The 15,564-nt window shown below is 45.6% G+C and overlaps 1 protein-coding gene across 8 annotated transcripts in view; it reads left to right on the top strand.

Annotated features, from left to right (window-relative positions):
* SULF2 (sulfatase 2) overlaps window positions 1–15,564 on the top strand; it is a 504,100-nt gene that overhangs the window by 276,676 nt on the left and 211,860 nt on the right. For 6 of the 8 annotated variants that reach the window (XM_068262646.1, XM_068262654.1, XM_068262653.1 and 3 more), the window contains one exon: window positions 5,929–5,991. The exons of the other annotated variants lie outside the window; for them this stretch is intronic. The gene's annotated coding sequence lies outside the window, so the exon portion shown is untranslated. The remainder of the gene's footprint in view (window positions 1–5,928; window positions 5,992–15,564) is intronic. 8 annotated transcript variants of the gene reach the window in all.

Below are 15,564 nucleotides of genomic sequence, written 5' to 3'. Positions count from 1 at the left end.
GAACGACCCGTCGTTTGAACGTTCCGACAAGGAACATTGTAGTGCAAACATATCTGTCTGAAAAGATAAGCTCCCACCACACCTCCACTGTTACAATCACCTGTGAAGAACTAGTGGACAAAAGATATACAGTATTGTTTAAGTAAGGTAATAATGTAAAGATTGGTCATGAAATGAGAGCTCAGTGTCACCACTTTTCAGTAGGTAAAAACATTTATTTGTACAATTCAGGCCAGTCCAGTGCAAGAAGAGGGACTACATTAGACATACCTCCCAACATTTTGAGATGAGAAAGTAGAGGACTTTAAGACACGCCCCTGCCGCACCTCTAACCACACCCCACCACACTCAGTAGACAAAAGACGTTTTATCATTCAAACCACTCTGGTCCTCTCTATCAACAGTAGTTTTCCTCCATTTAAACATTTAAAAATAAGAAATATATCAATTTAATTGATGGGAATAAAGTTTAGTGTCAGTTAAACACATTTTCAGTAGAAAAATACATATATTTACACAAATCTGTACATTAGTTCTGATAGAGGGACAAATGAAGAAGAAAGGGGGACAGGGATTTAGTTCCCAAGAGGGCCTGTCCTTTCTAAAAAGGGAGAGTTGGGAACTGTGAGAGGAGGTTTTGCTTCCAGAAGAGGTACAGTTTTGAGCTATGGATAACAATGATATGACATATGAGTAGATGTGATGGTAATTGCAGATACTGTATGACTGCTGCATTTTGAAACATACCAGGAATGTTTTGCTTTGTTTTTGTTTCTTTTACTTGGGATTGGCGAGAGCCAGTCAGTGTTGGGTAAAGCAGTTTACAAAGATTTCCTTTTTTAGCCCTTCAATGCGGCATAGTTGAGGGTCTCCGGGTTCCTCTGTAGGCGGATAATAGAGGCATGCAAGCTATTTGAGGAATGCGCAGAAAGCTATATAAGGTGTAATTAAAGGTTTGTGTTTGATTTTTGTCACCTCTGCAGCTTTTTCTCTGATGAGGAGGTGAGGAGGGGTCAGCTCTTTTTGTGGCGGAGTGCCTGGCCTTGTGTGTAAGCTGTCTGTTCACCATCAGCAGTAACAGCCTGTAATTACACACCCTGAGCCTGCATTCCGCCAGCAATGCTTGGGAATGGCGTGACTCAGCACAGGTGTTATGCAGAGCTGCAGTCTGATGGGACTAACTGGGTGTGAGGGGTCCGTATGCAGTCTCTGAAGTTTTAGTTGTCATGTCTTCTGTACAGTACAGTGCAGCAAGAATAGCATTGATTATAGTAGAGGCGAGTAATGTCCAGCTGATTAGACATATAGGCGTCAATTCACCAGAGAGGATTTACTAAGAGAAAAAAGGTAGGTAGTTTATCTCATGAGGTATTTTAACACTCTGGAGTCAATTCACCAGTGTGAGAGGACGGAGAGAAAAGTGTTCGATAGCAGGGGATAATGGAGAGATATGCATGAGGAAAGTGTGAGAAAGCAGAGAGTTAGGTAATCGGTATTAATGATTTACATGGGATACTTTTCCTCTCTGTAAGCTTGAAAGTGAAGCATTGTGGGTAGGAGGCGGAGTTTTACCACTACCTGACCAGAGTATTCCCGCCTTTTACTGCCGGATCATATCATAAAGCATATCACGAGTGAGTCTGAACTTCTTCACCACCTCTGTCTCAGTAAAATTATCAAGAACTGTTCTCTCACGAAAAATACGAGGGGCGATTAAACAGAACCTCCTCCTGCGCCTTCGTCTCCTCATAATAGAAGCAAGCTCTAAGGCCTAGTGCACACCAGAGCGGTTCGGCTGCGTTTTGCGATCCACTTGCGGCTGCAGATACGCTTGGGTAATGTATTTCAATGGGCTGGTGCACACCAGAGCGGGAGGCGTTTTGCAGAAACGCATACTCCCGGGCTGCTGCAAATTTTGGATTGCGGAGGCGTTTCTGCCTCAATGTTAAGTATAGGAAAAACGCAAACCGCTCTGAAAAACGGCACTTCAGAGCGTTTTGCCAGGCGGTTTTTGTTACAGTAGCTGTTCAGTAACAGCTTTACTGTAACAATACATGAAATCTACTACACCAAAAACGCTTCACAAAACCGCAAAATGCTAGCTGAAACGCTACAGAAAAATAAGAAAAAGCGTTTCAAAATCTGCTAGCATTTGCGGATCTGCTAGCGGTTTTTGGTGTGCACCAGGCCTAACAGAGTAAGCTCAAAAGGCTCCATCTTCCACAGCAGCAGCTGCTGTGTGAAAACCATGATCTCTCCAGGTTCATCCAGGGGATAAAGAGATGAAAAAATAACGAATGGCCACACCCCCTTTCTTCCCTGGTGAATTGTGATTTGGAGAAAAACTAACTACTAACTATCACTTATTTATCTCATACTTATCTCACATTTATCTCTTGCATTTCTCTCTGTCGATATTCTCCCCTATACTTCTGGAGAATTGCTATTTGGAGATATCACAGGAGGTAAATTACCTCCCAATAGATAAATAGGTTGGTAACCTCTGGTGAATTGACGCCATATAGAGGAACTGAGTTTTTCTTGTGTAGCAGAATTCATAGGTGTGTGTGTGTGTGTGTGTGTGTGTGTGTGTGTGTGTGTGTGTGTGTGTGTGTGTGTGTGTGTGTGTGTGTGTGTGTGTGTGTGTGTGTGTGTGTGTGTGTGTGTGTGTGTGTGTGTGTGTGTGTGTGTGTGTGTGTGTGTGTGTGTGTGTGTGTGTGTGTGTGTGTGTGTGTGTGTGTGTGATAGGTCAATGATTGGGAGCTGCTGTACATGCGCTGGGTTATCTGCAGAGGCGGTCTTTATCGCCTGCCTCAGCTGACTTAGGTCTAGCCTTAAAGAGGAGCTGTCAGCCATACTATCAGAAAAATAACCATATATATAAGTAGATAAATACTTGCTCTACTTACATAACATGCATATTGCACTGTCCACATTTTGATTTTAGTGATTTTTATACAGTAAAAAAAAGAGAAAATACTTCTTAGCATTTCCCATTTTAACTGGCTATTTTGAAGCCAATCATGATGTCATTTCCTCCATTACTCTCCTCTTCCTGGTTGTGTATGCATTGCCCGCCCTCCTCTATAGAAAGTGCATTGTCTCAGAAATATTGACCAATCAGAGAGGAACAGAGGTGTGGGAGGGTAAAACAGGAGGGAAAGAGGCTTCAGCCAAACAGGATGTATTAGTTAAGTCTGAGGGGAAGTAGAGAAGCAAAAAAGGACAACCCAGCATGCCCTGCAACTTCCTTTGTGTGTACCAAATTTTGTGTGTACCAAATAAGAGTCAGATAAACTGGGGGATGATCATTTATCAACAAGAAAAGTAATAGTGATTTTAACTTTTGGATTACCTGGTTAGCATCCTTATTTCTTGTTAACCACATAAAAATAAAGAAATTATTTTTGATTCCATGCCAGTTTTATGACCGTTACACTTTAAAAGGAAGGTCCGGGCACAATAAAAATAAAAAAATCTACTTACCTGGGGCTTCCTCCAGCCCCTTGCAGCCATGCTATGCCCTCGCCGCAGCTCCGGTGGCATCTGGTCCCCTCTGGTGCAGATGCTGAACTTGCCAGGTCAGCATCTGCTTGCACTTCGCCATGTGGCTTACTGAGTCGCACTGACGTCATCCTGACTGTACTGCGCTGTCAGCACAACTCTGAAAGCCGCTCACACAGGCGCAGTGGGCATCTTGCGCCAGAGGGGACCCCGGGCCACTGGCAAGGAGTAGAGCTGCGGTGAGGGCACAGGAAGGCTGGTAGGGGCTGGTTGAAGCCATTTAAAAAAGTTAATAGGATATGGGCCTAGATCTCAAACCTTATTCACCACCTGCCTCATTCCATTATAGTTCTCTTTGCATAAGCAAATCGTTTCCCCCCCTGGGAGCTTTCAATATGCACTGCTGTGAATATCACAGTACGTATCCTGATGTCTTGCCAAATTATCATCTACCGTAGATTTTTCTTGCAGCACTAAAGTCTTACGTTTGTATCCCAGCCAAGAATCTACCTTTGTTGTATGGGCCCACTCTGCAATATTTCCTTTATATTACAATGATCCAGTTGGACTTGGTTACTAGAGTACCTTCATTAGACTTGCTGGGCCTCTGAGGGAGCGAAATGTGTGTCAAGAAATAACACAAGTCAGGTCTTCTCTACTCTAGAAATCTAGCATTTCATTCCCTTTTTGAAACAAGGCTTATATCAGGGCTTTTACCAATGGAAACCAATTAATAATTGATGACTGTAACTACTGTTGCTGCTTTTTAAACTATCGCAATGTGCAGTGAACTTCCACAGATGTAGCCCAACTGGTCACCGGGCCAGTATCTGTGACTTAGTCTTATATCACACATTGTTGGGCATACAGTATCATCCAGATTGGGAGCGAACTATTTCTTTTTAGGTACATTATGGGGATATAGTTCCCTGCCTCCTTACTTTTCAAATGTCATTACTGATATGTTAACTTTCTATAAAATGTAGCAAGGAAAATTAGATTGAGAGCCCTCACAAGGACACCGTTAACGATGGGAATTGTTCACTCTGCTTTGTAAAGCGCATGGATGGGAATTTTGCGCCTTGTGGGTGGGAGTGTTGCTCTTCCTGGGAAGGAATGTTGCTTGTCATAGGTGGGAATGTTACTCCTCGTGGAAAGGAATGGTGATTGTCATAGGTGGTAATGTTGCTTCTCGTGGAAAGGAATGGTGCTTGTCATAGGTGGGAATGTTGCTCCTCGTAGAAAGGAATGTTGCTTGTCATAGGTGGGAATGTTGCTCCTCGTAGAAAGGAATGGTGCTTGTCATAGGTGGGAATGATGCTCCTCGTGGAAAGGAATGGTGATTGTCATAGGTGGGAATGTTGCTCCTCGTGGAAAGGAATGGTGATTGTCATAGGTGGGAATGATGCTCCTCGTGGAAAGGAATGGTGATTGTCATAGGTGGGAATGATGCTCCTCGTGGAAAGGAATGGTGCTTGTCATAGGTGGGAATGATGCTCCTCGTGGAAAGGAATGGTGATTGTCATAGGTGGGAATGATGCTCCTCGTGGAAAGGAATGGTGATTGTCATAGGTGGGAATGTTGCTCCTCATGGAAAGGAATGGTGCATGTCATAGGTGGGAATGTTGCTCCTCGTGGAAAGGAATGGTGCTTGTCATAGGTGGGAATGTTGCTCCTCGTGGAAAGGAGTGGTGCTTGTCATAGGTGGGAATGTTGCTCCTCGTGGAAAGGAATGTTGCTTGTCATAGGTGGGAATGTTGCTCCTCGTGGAAAGGAATGGTGATTGTCATAGGTGGGAATGTTGCTCCTCGTGGAAAGTAATGGTGATTGTCATAGGTGGGAATGTTGCTCCTCGTGGAAAGGAATGGTGATTGTCATAGGTGGGAATGTTGCTCCTCGTGGAAAGGAATGGTGCTTGTCATAGGTGGGAATGTTGCTCCTCGTGGAAAGGAATGGTGATTGTCATAGGTGGGAATGTTGCTCCTCGTGGAAAGTAATGGTGATTGTCATAGGTGGGAATGTTGCTCCTCGTGGAAAGGAATGGTGATTGTCATAGGTGGGAATGTTGCTCCTCGTGGAAAGTAATGGTGATTGTCATAGGTGGGAATGTTGCTCCTCGTGGAAAGGAATGGTGATTGTCATAGGTGGGAATGTTGCTCCTCATGGAAAGGAATGGTGATTGTCATAGCTGGGAATGTTGCTCCTCGTGGAAAGGAATGTTGCTTGTCATAGGTGGGAATGTTGCTCCTCGTGGAAAGTAATGGTGATTGTCATAGGTGGGAATGTTGTTCCTCGTGGAAAGGAATGGTGGAAGTGTTGCTTTTTGTGGGTGGGAATTTTGCTCCTCATGGGTTTGGTTAACATAGGTTGACAGAAGAGGATTTGTTAATAAAGTAATTGTAATTTTGGGGGGCTTTCTTACAGGAGTAGCACCTATACTGCAGTCTGAGGACATCCTTACTAGAAGAAGGAAGCATTAATGACAAGGTACTGTCCAGTCTTAGCCATTTTTAAGTCTATTTGTGTGTGTTTACACGGTTAGTCCATTAACAAAAGCTGTGTGGAATTTGTGATATTTGTGCCTCATACAATAATATATTTGCATGTGTTTAGGCCTTGATTTCTAAGGGTTCATTTACAGTATGAGTGATGTAGCCCATGTAAATCAGTGGGCTTCTTCACAAATAGTGCATTCTTGCATAAACATTAAATCAACTGACAAAATTATGTATTTTTGCACACTGTATGCATGTTTTCGTATATATTACATTATACTGTATGCAATGTGGGGGGGGGGGGGGGGGCAGGTGCCTCTGCCTTCTGGGTCAGGCACAGCGTGAAGCAAGTCTGTAGATAGTCCTGTTTCACCATCATCAGTGTTTTATTTGCTCTGTGCAGGCTATTTCCAGGCTACTTACAGTATTTGCAGAAAACAGCTAACAAAACATAAACCTTTACACTAGATGGGCAACAACTACACCTTAAATGTGAGAATGATCTCTACTGGAAACAAACCTCCTGTTTGTCCCAAATAAAAAAAAACACAGAAATTCCAAGCAAGTATTTTATAAAGCACAAAACTCTTTTTATTTGTTTGTCCACCACAGACACCTGGTTCCCAGAGCAGGACAGCTTTGGACTGAGCAGATTAGCCTCACCTTGAGAACCGGCCTCAGGGAGTTCACCAATTACCCAAGTGGATTTAATAAAATGGCAATGCAGAAGAGAGAAATCTAGGAAATATGTAAACGCCATCAGCTACTTTTCAAGACACTCTCTCCCTGCACCTGCCACAGCAGACGTGTGCAATTTAGCATATGTGTACTTGCAGCTCGCTACATCTTGGAAAGCTTTTGTGCATCAAAAAGCATGAACAACATTCAAATATAATACTGATGTTTCTTAGCACTCTCCTCTTAGCGGATCGCTCAGAAACAGCCTTATCAGTCCGCCGACAGCGCGTACACACGCGCTACTATCGCCTGAAAGTCCGCCCAGCAGGAGGGTCTGACGGACCCGTCATTGGCGGCCGTAGTGCGTGTGTACGCACCTTTAGCATTACCCATACAGCAGCAAATGCAGGGGGACACAGCCTTCAGGAAACAGGGGAGGACACACCCAGCAGAGATCGACGAGGCCAGCAACTGCCTGTAAACTCACCCTCTTGGCAGGCAGTCACACCGTTTTGTTTGTGTGCCACCTTGTATAATGTGGCTATTTCTGTAGTATAAGTCCACCAGTTAAAATGGTCTGTCTTATTGATCACAGTTTGTGTGCCAACCTGGGAAACTGAACACTGGCATTCCCAAGGAACAGAAGCAACCACTTTGTAAGTTATTTTTCCTGCATCCACCAGAAATGCAATTTCAGTTGTGTGTAAGCTGATTGCTTAGCGCTTTACTTGCGGCAGTCCAGCATTAGGTATTTTCCTTTAAGCTTGCCAGAAGCTGTGTGTCCATCACATTAATGGGCTCTTCTTATCTTGATTGAAGATTGAATTGTAACATTCCACGTCTCCGGGTGAACTGGAGGCTGAAGCGGGCCTAAACTCTGAGAGAGTTTGGTATCTGATTACACAGCAGACAGCAAGTGTGGGGAGCCGCAGCAGCTCATGTATACAGTCTAATGTTGAATTCTCCTCGTATTTCTGTGGGATTAAACTGCAAAACATGTTTATTCTTTGGCTGATTATGGGCGAGCTGTGCCAAGATGACGGCCTTAGGCTGCAGAAGCGTTTCCATTGTGTGCTGCGCCATTCTGGCGTCAACAGGATGAACCTGAGCCACTTCAGTTAATGGGATGTTTCCCCTTCACTGTAGATGCTGCCCCATCTCCCTTCATAGTTAAAAGCCCCCATCATGCTTGGTAGGAGGGGCTGCAAAGCAGAGCAGCACCTCTTCTCTTTTCATTCCCAAGGAATGTTAATCAGCAGTACCTCAGGAATGTGACTCTCACACCAGCTATAAATCTGTGTTCCTGGTCCACTTGGGTAGGCAGATTTAAAGTGAGACCCCAGACAAAACTTGTTTTCATCTTTCAGGTGTACAAGTTAAAAAATGATCTTTATGTCATTACCTTTACCCTCCCCCGGATCACATGCCAGCAGAGCTTCGAGCTGCCAAAACATGAGTATGTTGTACCCACCTCATTGAAAAAGCTCTTCAGCGAAGTTAACACTCTTCTGCTTACAATCACTGAAGCAGGCACACATAAACAGTTCACTGTGGCATCATGAAATACTAATCCAGTGATTGAAGAATTACTGTGGCCTAAGGGGTGCTGTTCTTAGCTGGTTTCAGTCCTTCCTATCTGGCAGGACACAGCAAGTATGTCTGGGCAACACTACTTTAATCCAGTGCCATTTGCTTATGGAGTTCCACAGGGTTCTGTACTATCACCTAATCATGCAGTCTACATGCTCCCAATGGGCAAAATAATCCAGAACCATGGCCTAGGATACCATTGTTATGCAGATGACAGACAACTGTATCTGTCCTTCAAGCCTGGATAGACCTATCCGCATCCATAAATGCGTGTCTAGTGGATTTACAAAACTGGATGACCACCAGCTGGTTGTGGCTGAACTCTGACAAAACAGAGATGTTGGTGGTAGGCGGTCCACACATGATGGATAAAGTTCAAAAAGCTCCCCACCTCAAACTAGCAATTGGGGGAGATACCGTACAGTATAAAGACTCTGTGCGAAACCTTGGGGTGATCCTGGATGGAAATCTAAAACTCAAACAGCAGATATCAGCTGTCGTCAAGTCTTCCTTCTTACATCTAAGAAATATAGCGAAAATCAAACACCTTATCCCAGCTGAAGACCTACCTGCCCTGGTTCATGCATTTGTATCCTCCCGCCTAGACTACTGCAACGGATCTACAGAAAATGTTCTGCGCCCCTTACAGCTAGTACAGAATGCTGCAGCCAGACTCCTAGCCAATGCCCCCCGCAGCTCACACATCACCCCAGTACTGCAAACGCTTCACTGGTTGCCAATAAACATGGGACCCAAATACATAGTGGATCTATTGGAACTTTATGCCCCTCCACGCACCCTCCGCTTTGCCAACAAGATGAAGCTGGTTATTCCCAGGATACACTTAAATACATTTGGCGCTCGGGCCTTTTTCTATGCAGCCCCTACTCTATGGACTCACTTCCACAATCAGTACGAGAGGCTCTTTCTCTGGACAGCTTTAAAAAAAGGCTAAAAACTCACCTCTTCTCCCGAGCCTTTGAGAATGTATAATGCCGGGTCACAGCGCTTTGAGTCCCCAGGGAGAAAAGCGCTATAAAAATATTATTGTTAATGTTATTTATCCTTTTCGGGACTGGCCACCTACCCCTGCTTAAGGACCAGGCATTTTGCCTGGGAAGGGGGTGCGCGCGTTTGGGGGGGGTCAGGCGGCCGGATCCCATCTGTGGCTGCCTGGATTTGTGTCCCCCCATGGTGGCCTGGGCTCCCCCTTCTGCCAGCAGCCTTCACTTACCTTCCAGGCTCCAGCGAATAGCCGCACGGGACCCTCTTCTCCAGCCGGCATCTCCGTTCTGTCTGACGATCAGTTCTGGGTGGACCCGGCGCTAACGTCAGACGGAGCGGAGATGCCGGCCAGAGCGGAGGGGGGCGCCGATCGTCGCTGGAACGGCAGGGAGGTGAGTGGATCCTCTTCTTTCCCCCCCTGCTGCCGCAGCTGTCAAACTGATCATTACGATCCGACGGCGATCGTAGTGATCATGTGATCAGCAGCCATACGCGATGGCTGCTGATCACTCGGGGGAGATGTCGGCTGTCATATGACAGCTTAATCTCCCCCTCCGGGTGCGCACGATCGCGTCGGGAGTGGAAACTGCGGGCCGGCGTAGATCCTACGCCGCATCAGGCTAGAACAGCCACAAGTGCGGCGTAGGATCTCATAGAGGCGATCCTGAAAAGGTTAAACTCTAAAATAACACTTCCACTGCCTCAGAAATGCTGGAAACAGTAAGTCCCCGTCAGTGCAATGCTTCTGAAAAAGAGTGCCTTCTAGCAGAGCGGGTAGGGTGGCCATGCACCCTGAAAACCGAACACAGTGAAAAGGAGCCCAAATAGCACAATACATCATCCAATTGGAAGGTATATAGAAAAGGGAATTTATACTTGCAAAGGAAAGTTGCAGGAGGGACAACCAACGGCTTTGGCAGGTGGAGATGTACACTTGGGTGTCCTGAGGGTATATGACAGTCGCTTTCTTAAAAAAATATCTAGTACTAGATGTGGCCAGGCCACCTAAAACCAATATCACCTCTCCGAAGGAGGGTGAGAAGCAGAAACTGGTGGTAAGAGGCACTCAATGATATATAAAACTGTGTTAGAAACAACTAAAAAGAAAAATGGGGTGACTGCTTACCTCAAAAATGACAACTTCATGTAACAAATGAAAATTTATTATGCACTGGCAACGCGTTTTGTGGGTCTCAGCTCACTTCCTCTGGCCAAATGAATCGCCATCCAACGGATTCACCCAAACAAAAGGTGCCTCTGGCCTTCTAGCAGGTCCAGAGGAGGGGTGAATGTAGTTACGTCAACACACTGTGCTCAGGTGCACAAAGGGCGGCTCTGTGACTTGAGTGTGTAAGGCAAAAAGAGAAACCGACACAGACAGGAATAACAAAATAATCATTTTCTGTTTAAACCTAAAAAGGAAAATGTGTGTAAATGAACTTTTAAGGAAACCTGATGTGGGAGGAACATGGAGGCAGCCATCGCTGATTTTCTTTTGAAATTGAGGCTTTCCTAAATACTGTATGAAAACTAGGCCTTGAAATCCAAGAATTAACAGACATTTTTAAAGGATACCACAACTGACATGTGGCATAATGAGATAGACATGGGTATGTACAGTGCCTAGCACACAAATAACTATGCTGTGTTCCTTTTTTTCTTTCTCTGCCTGAAAGAGGTAAATATCAGGTATGTAAGTGGCTGACTCAGTCCTGACTCAGACAGGAAGTGACTACAGTGTGACCCTCACTGATAAGAAATTTCCCCTTTTTTTATCTCTTTCTTGCTCTCAGAAGCCATTTTCTGCTAGGAAAGTGTTTTATAGTTGGAATTTCTTATCAGTGAAGGTCACACTGTAGTCACTTCCTGTCTGAGTCAGGACTGAGTCAGCCACTTACATACCTGATATTTACCTCTTTCAGGCAGAGAAAGAAAAAAAGGAACACAGCATAGTTATTTGTGTGCTAGGCACTGTACATACCCATGTCTATCTCATTATGCCACATGTCAGTTGTGGTATCCTTTAAGCACATACACAGACACATATACAATTTGTAACTCTTTAAAATATTTATCCATGTGTTTTGAGGTCTCTTGTAGCCTGTTTTGATTAGTTGGACACCTGGGGCCTGATTCACAAAGCGGTGCAAAGTGTTTGCATGCCTGTGAAAAGCCCTTTATCACGCCTAAACTCAGTTTAGGCGTGATAAAATGAAACTTGCGTGAAATTCCCGCGCGCAAAGTTTTGCGCGCGCAACCGCGCGGCGCGAACGGTGCAGTGCGCGCGATGCTCCCATTAAACCCAATGGGCGCTGCACGCGAAGTTGCGCAATTCGCGCACGGGACTTTGCGCGCGATAAAGAGCACAAAACGGTGCTAACTCAGCAGTGCAAAGGTTATCACGCCTAAAGTCTTCTAGGCGTGATAACTGAGTTATCACCGCTTTGTGAATCAGGCCCCTGGTGTTTTCCCATTTGTTTTTTGCTTGGTAAAAAGCTTCTGGGGACAGCATGCCTCATTTATTCAAACCGTCTTGAAATCCTCTTGTGTGTACTGACAGATTGTCATGAATTGGAATTTAAAGTAGACCTGAACTGAAAATAAACTTTTGAGATAATTCATTGTATGTGTAGTGTTAATGGTAAATAGAACTTTCCTGACGTCTTATGTCTTTTATTTTTAGTTTCAGGGCTAAGTGTATAATACTGAGTTCTAAACAGCAGCCATGACAGTGTGACCTAAAAGAGTGACCAGACAGTGGACCAGCAAAGAGTCCTGGGGCAGATCTGTTGGATCACACAGGCTCTCCACTACTTTGCAACCTCATAAATCCCCACACCAGACAGCCTGCTGTAAGGCCCGGTTCACATTAACATTTTGAGCCAAATGAATCAGGTGAGCGGATCTAGTCTCTGCTTCACCGGATCCGGATGGCTCTGTGCACACGGCCAAATGGGAAGTGAAAATGGATCTGATCAACGATCGGATCAGTTTTCACTTAGTTTGCCGTTAAATACATACCTAATGCTCTTTTGAAGCCGGCGGTAGAGGCTTCCTCTTCTTCCGCTGTGACTACACAGCGCGTCATGTGACTAATCACATGACACGTCATGTAGTCACATGATAGTCACATTACGCGGAAAGAAGACAGAAGCCCCTACCACCGGCTTCAAAAGAGCATTAGGTATGTATTTTTCCGACCCCCACCTGCCTGGCTGCTGCACCCTCCCACACCCTCCCGCCGCGCAGGTTTGCGTACCCCCATCCCCCGTGGAACGATCTGTTTCTTCACTAGTGTGAAGAAACTTTCCATTTCCATTGCCCCAATGCTACAGCATTTTTTGTCCAGTTCCGTTCCGCTGGGCAGAACGGTCCGGAAACTTAGGGCCTGCAGCATTTTTTAGGTCCAGAGAACAGAACGTACGGAACGTATCTGTACTAATGGACTATGTGAATGGATCCATAGGTTAAAATTGGATCCTTTCACATCCATTCCGTTTGTACAGTATACCTTCCGGTTACGTTCCGCAAAAAAAAATGCTAATGTGAATCGGGCCTGAGCGTGTTACATTTATAGTAATTTTTCTTACTTGAAAAAAACACACACACACACACTGTACACACACACACTGTACACACACACACTGTACACACACACACTGTACACACACACACACACACTGTACACACACACTGTACACACACACACACACACACACACACACACACACACACACACACACACTGTACACACACACACACACTGTACACACACACACTGTACACACACACACACACACACTGTACACACACACTGTACACACACACTGTACACACACACACACACACACACACACACACACACACACACACACACACACGTAGCTATGGATCATATTGCCTCCCAGCAGAGAAGTGTTGTTCACATACCCCCCTTACCATAATCCCACAGTATGACCACTATGCCTCCCCACACATAACAAGTGTGGCCACTATGACACCTTTCCTCTTATCTTTATAGCAATGACCACATCCCCCAAAATTTAACTATGCCCCCTCCCCCCATACAACTGCGTACATGAAAAAGGGTACCTGGAAATTTGGACACAGAGAAAAGCCGATAATAGAATATCTGTAAATGTACAGATTTTACAGTGGAAAAACTATAGTAAAATATGGGTAATGAATAATATAACCCTATTCTCACACACTGCACCCACTCACTACTGATGCCTAACCTTGACCATTCCCCACGGCTAACTGTAACCACTCCCCCTATGGCTAACCTTAACCTCCTTCCTACGGCTAACCTTAGCTGCCCCCTCCCTGCCGCCAATACGCAAACACCCCCTTTCCTTCATGGCTAACCTTTATCTCCCCCCACAGCTAACCTTAACTAACCAATCAGTTAGGTAATCGGATACAATGCCAAGCAGGTAGCTAAAGCAAATAAAATTCTGGGATGCATAAAAAAGGAAGATAATATCTCACGATGCTAGTATACTACTCCCTCTGTATAAAACACCTTTGAGGGCACATCTGGAGTATGGGATACTATAGAAAGGACATTGACCTTCTTGAACGAGTACAAAGACGGGCAATTAGATTAATCAGAGGGATGAAGGTCCCCTAAGTGAACTCACTTACCAAGTAAGGGTGGACAAACTGGGCTTATTTAGCTTGGAAAAAAGGTGACTGCGAGGTGACCTGATTAACCTGTATAAATACATCAGAGGGCAATACAGAAGCTTGGCAGATGAACTTTTTGTCCCTAGGGTTGTATAGTGTACATGATTTGCATATGGAGGAAAAAAGTTTTTGCCATCTATTTAGAAAGGGGTCCTTCACACTGAGAGTGGTTAAAATCTGGAATATCTTACCTCAGGAAGTAGTTATGGCAAACTCTATATCTGCATCTAAAGAGGGCTTGGATACTTTCCATGCATTAAAAGACATCCATGGCTATAATTATTAGGTAATTCCCAGAAGAGTTGATCCAGGGATTTATCTGACTGCTATCTGAAGTTGGGTAGGAATTTTTCCCTTTTAAGGCTAATTGGCCCAGGCCTTGTAAGGTTTTTCGCCTTCCCCTGGATCATCTGGGATATGTGCAGGCTCAGGATGGTGTTTTTAATTAATTTTTTTTTCTTGTTGGACTTGATGGATAGATGACTTTTTTCAACCAAACTAACTATGTAACCCCTCCTCCTCCCCACCCACCCCGACAGCTAACCTTAACCAACCCCCCTAAGACTAACCTTAATGCTCCTCCCATGGTTAACCTTTAATCGTTTAACTGCCCCCCCCCCCCACTCAGCTAACCTTAACACACACACACACCCGCCAATACGCAACACACACACCCCCTTCCCACCTCCCAAACCCTGGCCTTTTTACCGTCTGCTGGAGAGGAGGACATTAAACCACTAGCTTTCTCTCCCATTCTCATTGCTGGCCGGTAGGCATGGATACAGTGGCAGTACTGAGGGGGAGTTGGTATTGAGGGATCAGTGCCAGGGATATTTGCGCTGCATGATGAAGGGTTATTTGAGGAGTCGCGTAGAGGAAGTTCGCTCAGAGATTGGAATCACATGTAGATGACTATGTAGTGGGTTCTGCAGAGTGGAGGTACGTCTGTAAGTTTGTTGTAGGATTTGCAGAAGCAAAAAAAATGACTTGACCTTTGAACCACTTGATGACCCAGCCTTTACCCCCCTTAAGGACCAGCGCTATTTTTTGTGATCTGTGCTGGGTGGGCTCTGCAGCCCCCAGCACAGATCAGCTGGCACACAGAGCGATCAGATCGCCCCCCCCCCTTTTTCCCCCCTATGGGGATGATGTACAGGGGGGGTCTGATCGTTCCTCCTGGCTGGCATGTTGCGGGAGGGGGGGCACCTTAAAGCCCCCCTCCGCGGCGAAATTCCCCCCTCCCTCTCCTCCCTCTCACCCGTGGCGATCTGGGCTGCACAGGACGCTATCCGTCCTGTGCAGCCAGTGACAGGCTGTCCCCTGTCACATGGTGGCGATCCCCGGCCGCTGATTGGCCGGGGATCGCCAATCTGCCTTACGGCGCTGCTGCGCAGCAGCGCCGTACAATGTAAACAAAGGAGACAAATGTCTCCACGTTTACATTTCGTCTGCGAGCCGCAATCTACGGAGACCCGCTCCGTGATCTAACAGGAAACGGCCGCTCGCGCGAGCGGCCTTTCCTGATTAATTAGGGAGGCACCTGGCGACGCAGATCTGCGTCGCTGGTCCTACCACTTTGCCGCCGCACGGTATAAGTGTGTGG

This window comes from Hyperolius riggenbachi, chromosome 12 (assembly GCF_040937935.1).
Source record: "Hyperolius riggenbachi isolate aHypRig1 chromosome 12, aHypRig1.pri, whole genome shotgun sequence".
Classification (NCBI taxonomy): Eukaryota; Metazoa; Chordata; class Amphibia; order Anura; family Hyperoliidae; genus Hyperolius; species Hyperolius riggenbachi.
This window is presented reverse-complemented; position numbering and strand designations above follow the sequence as displayed.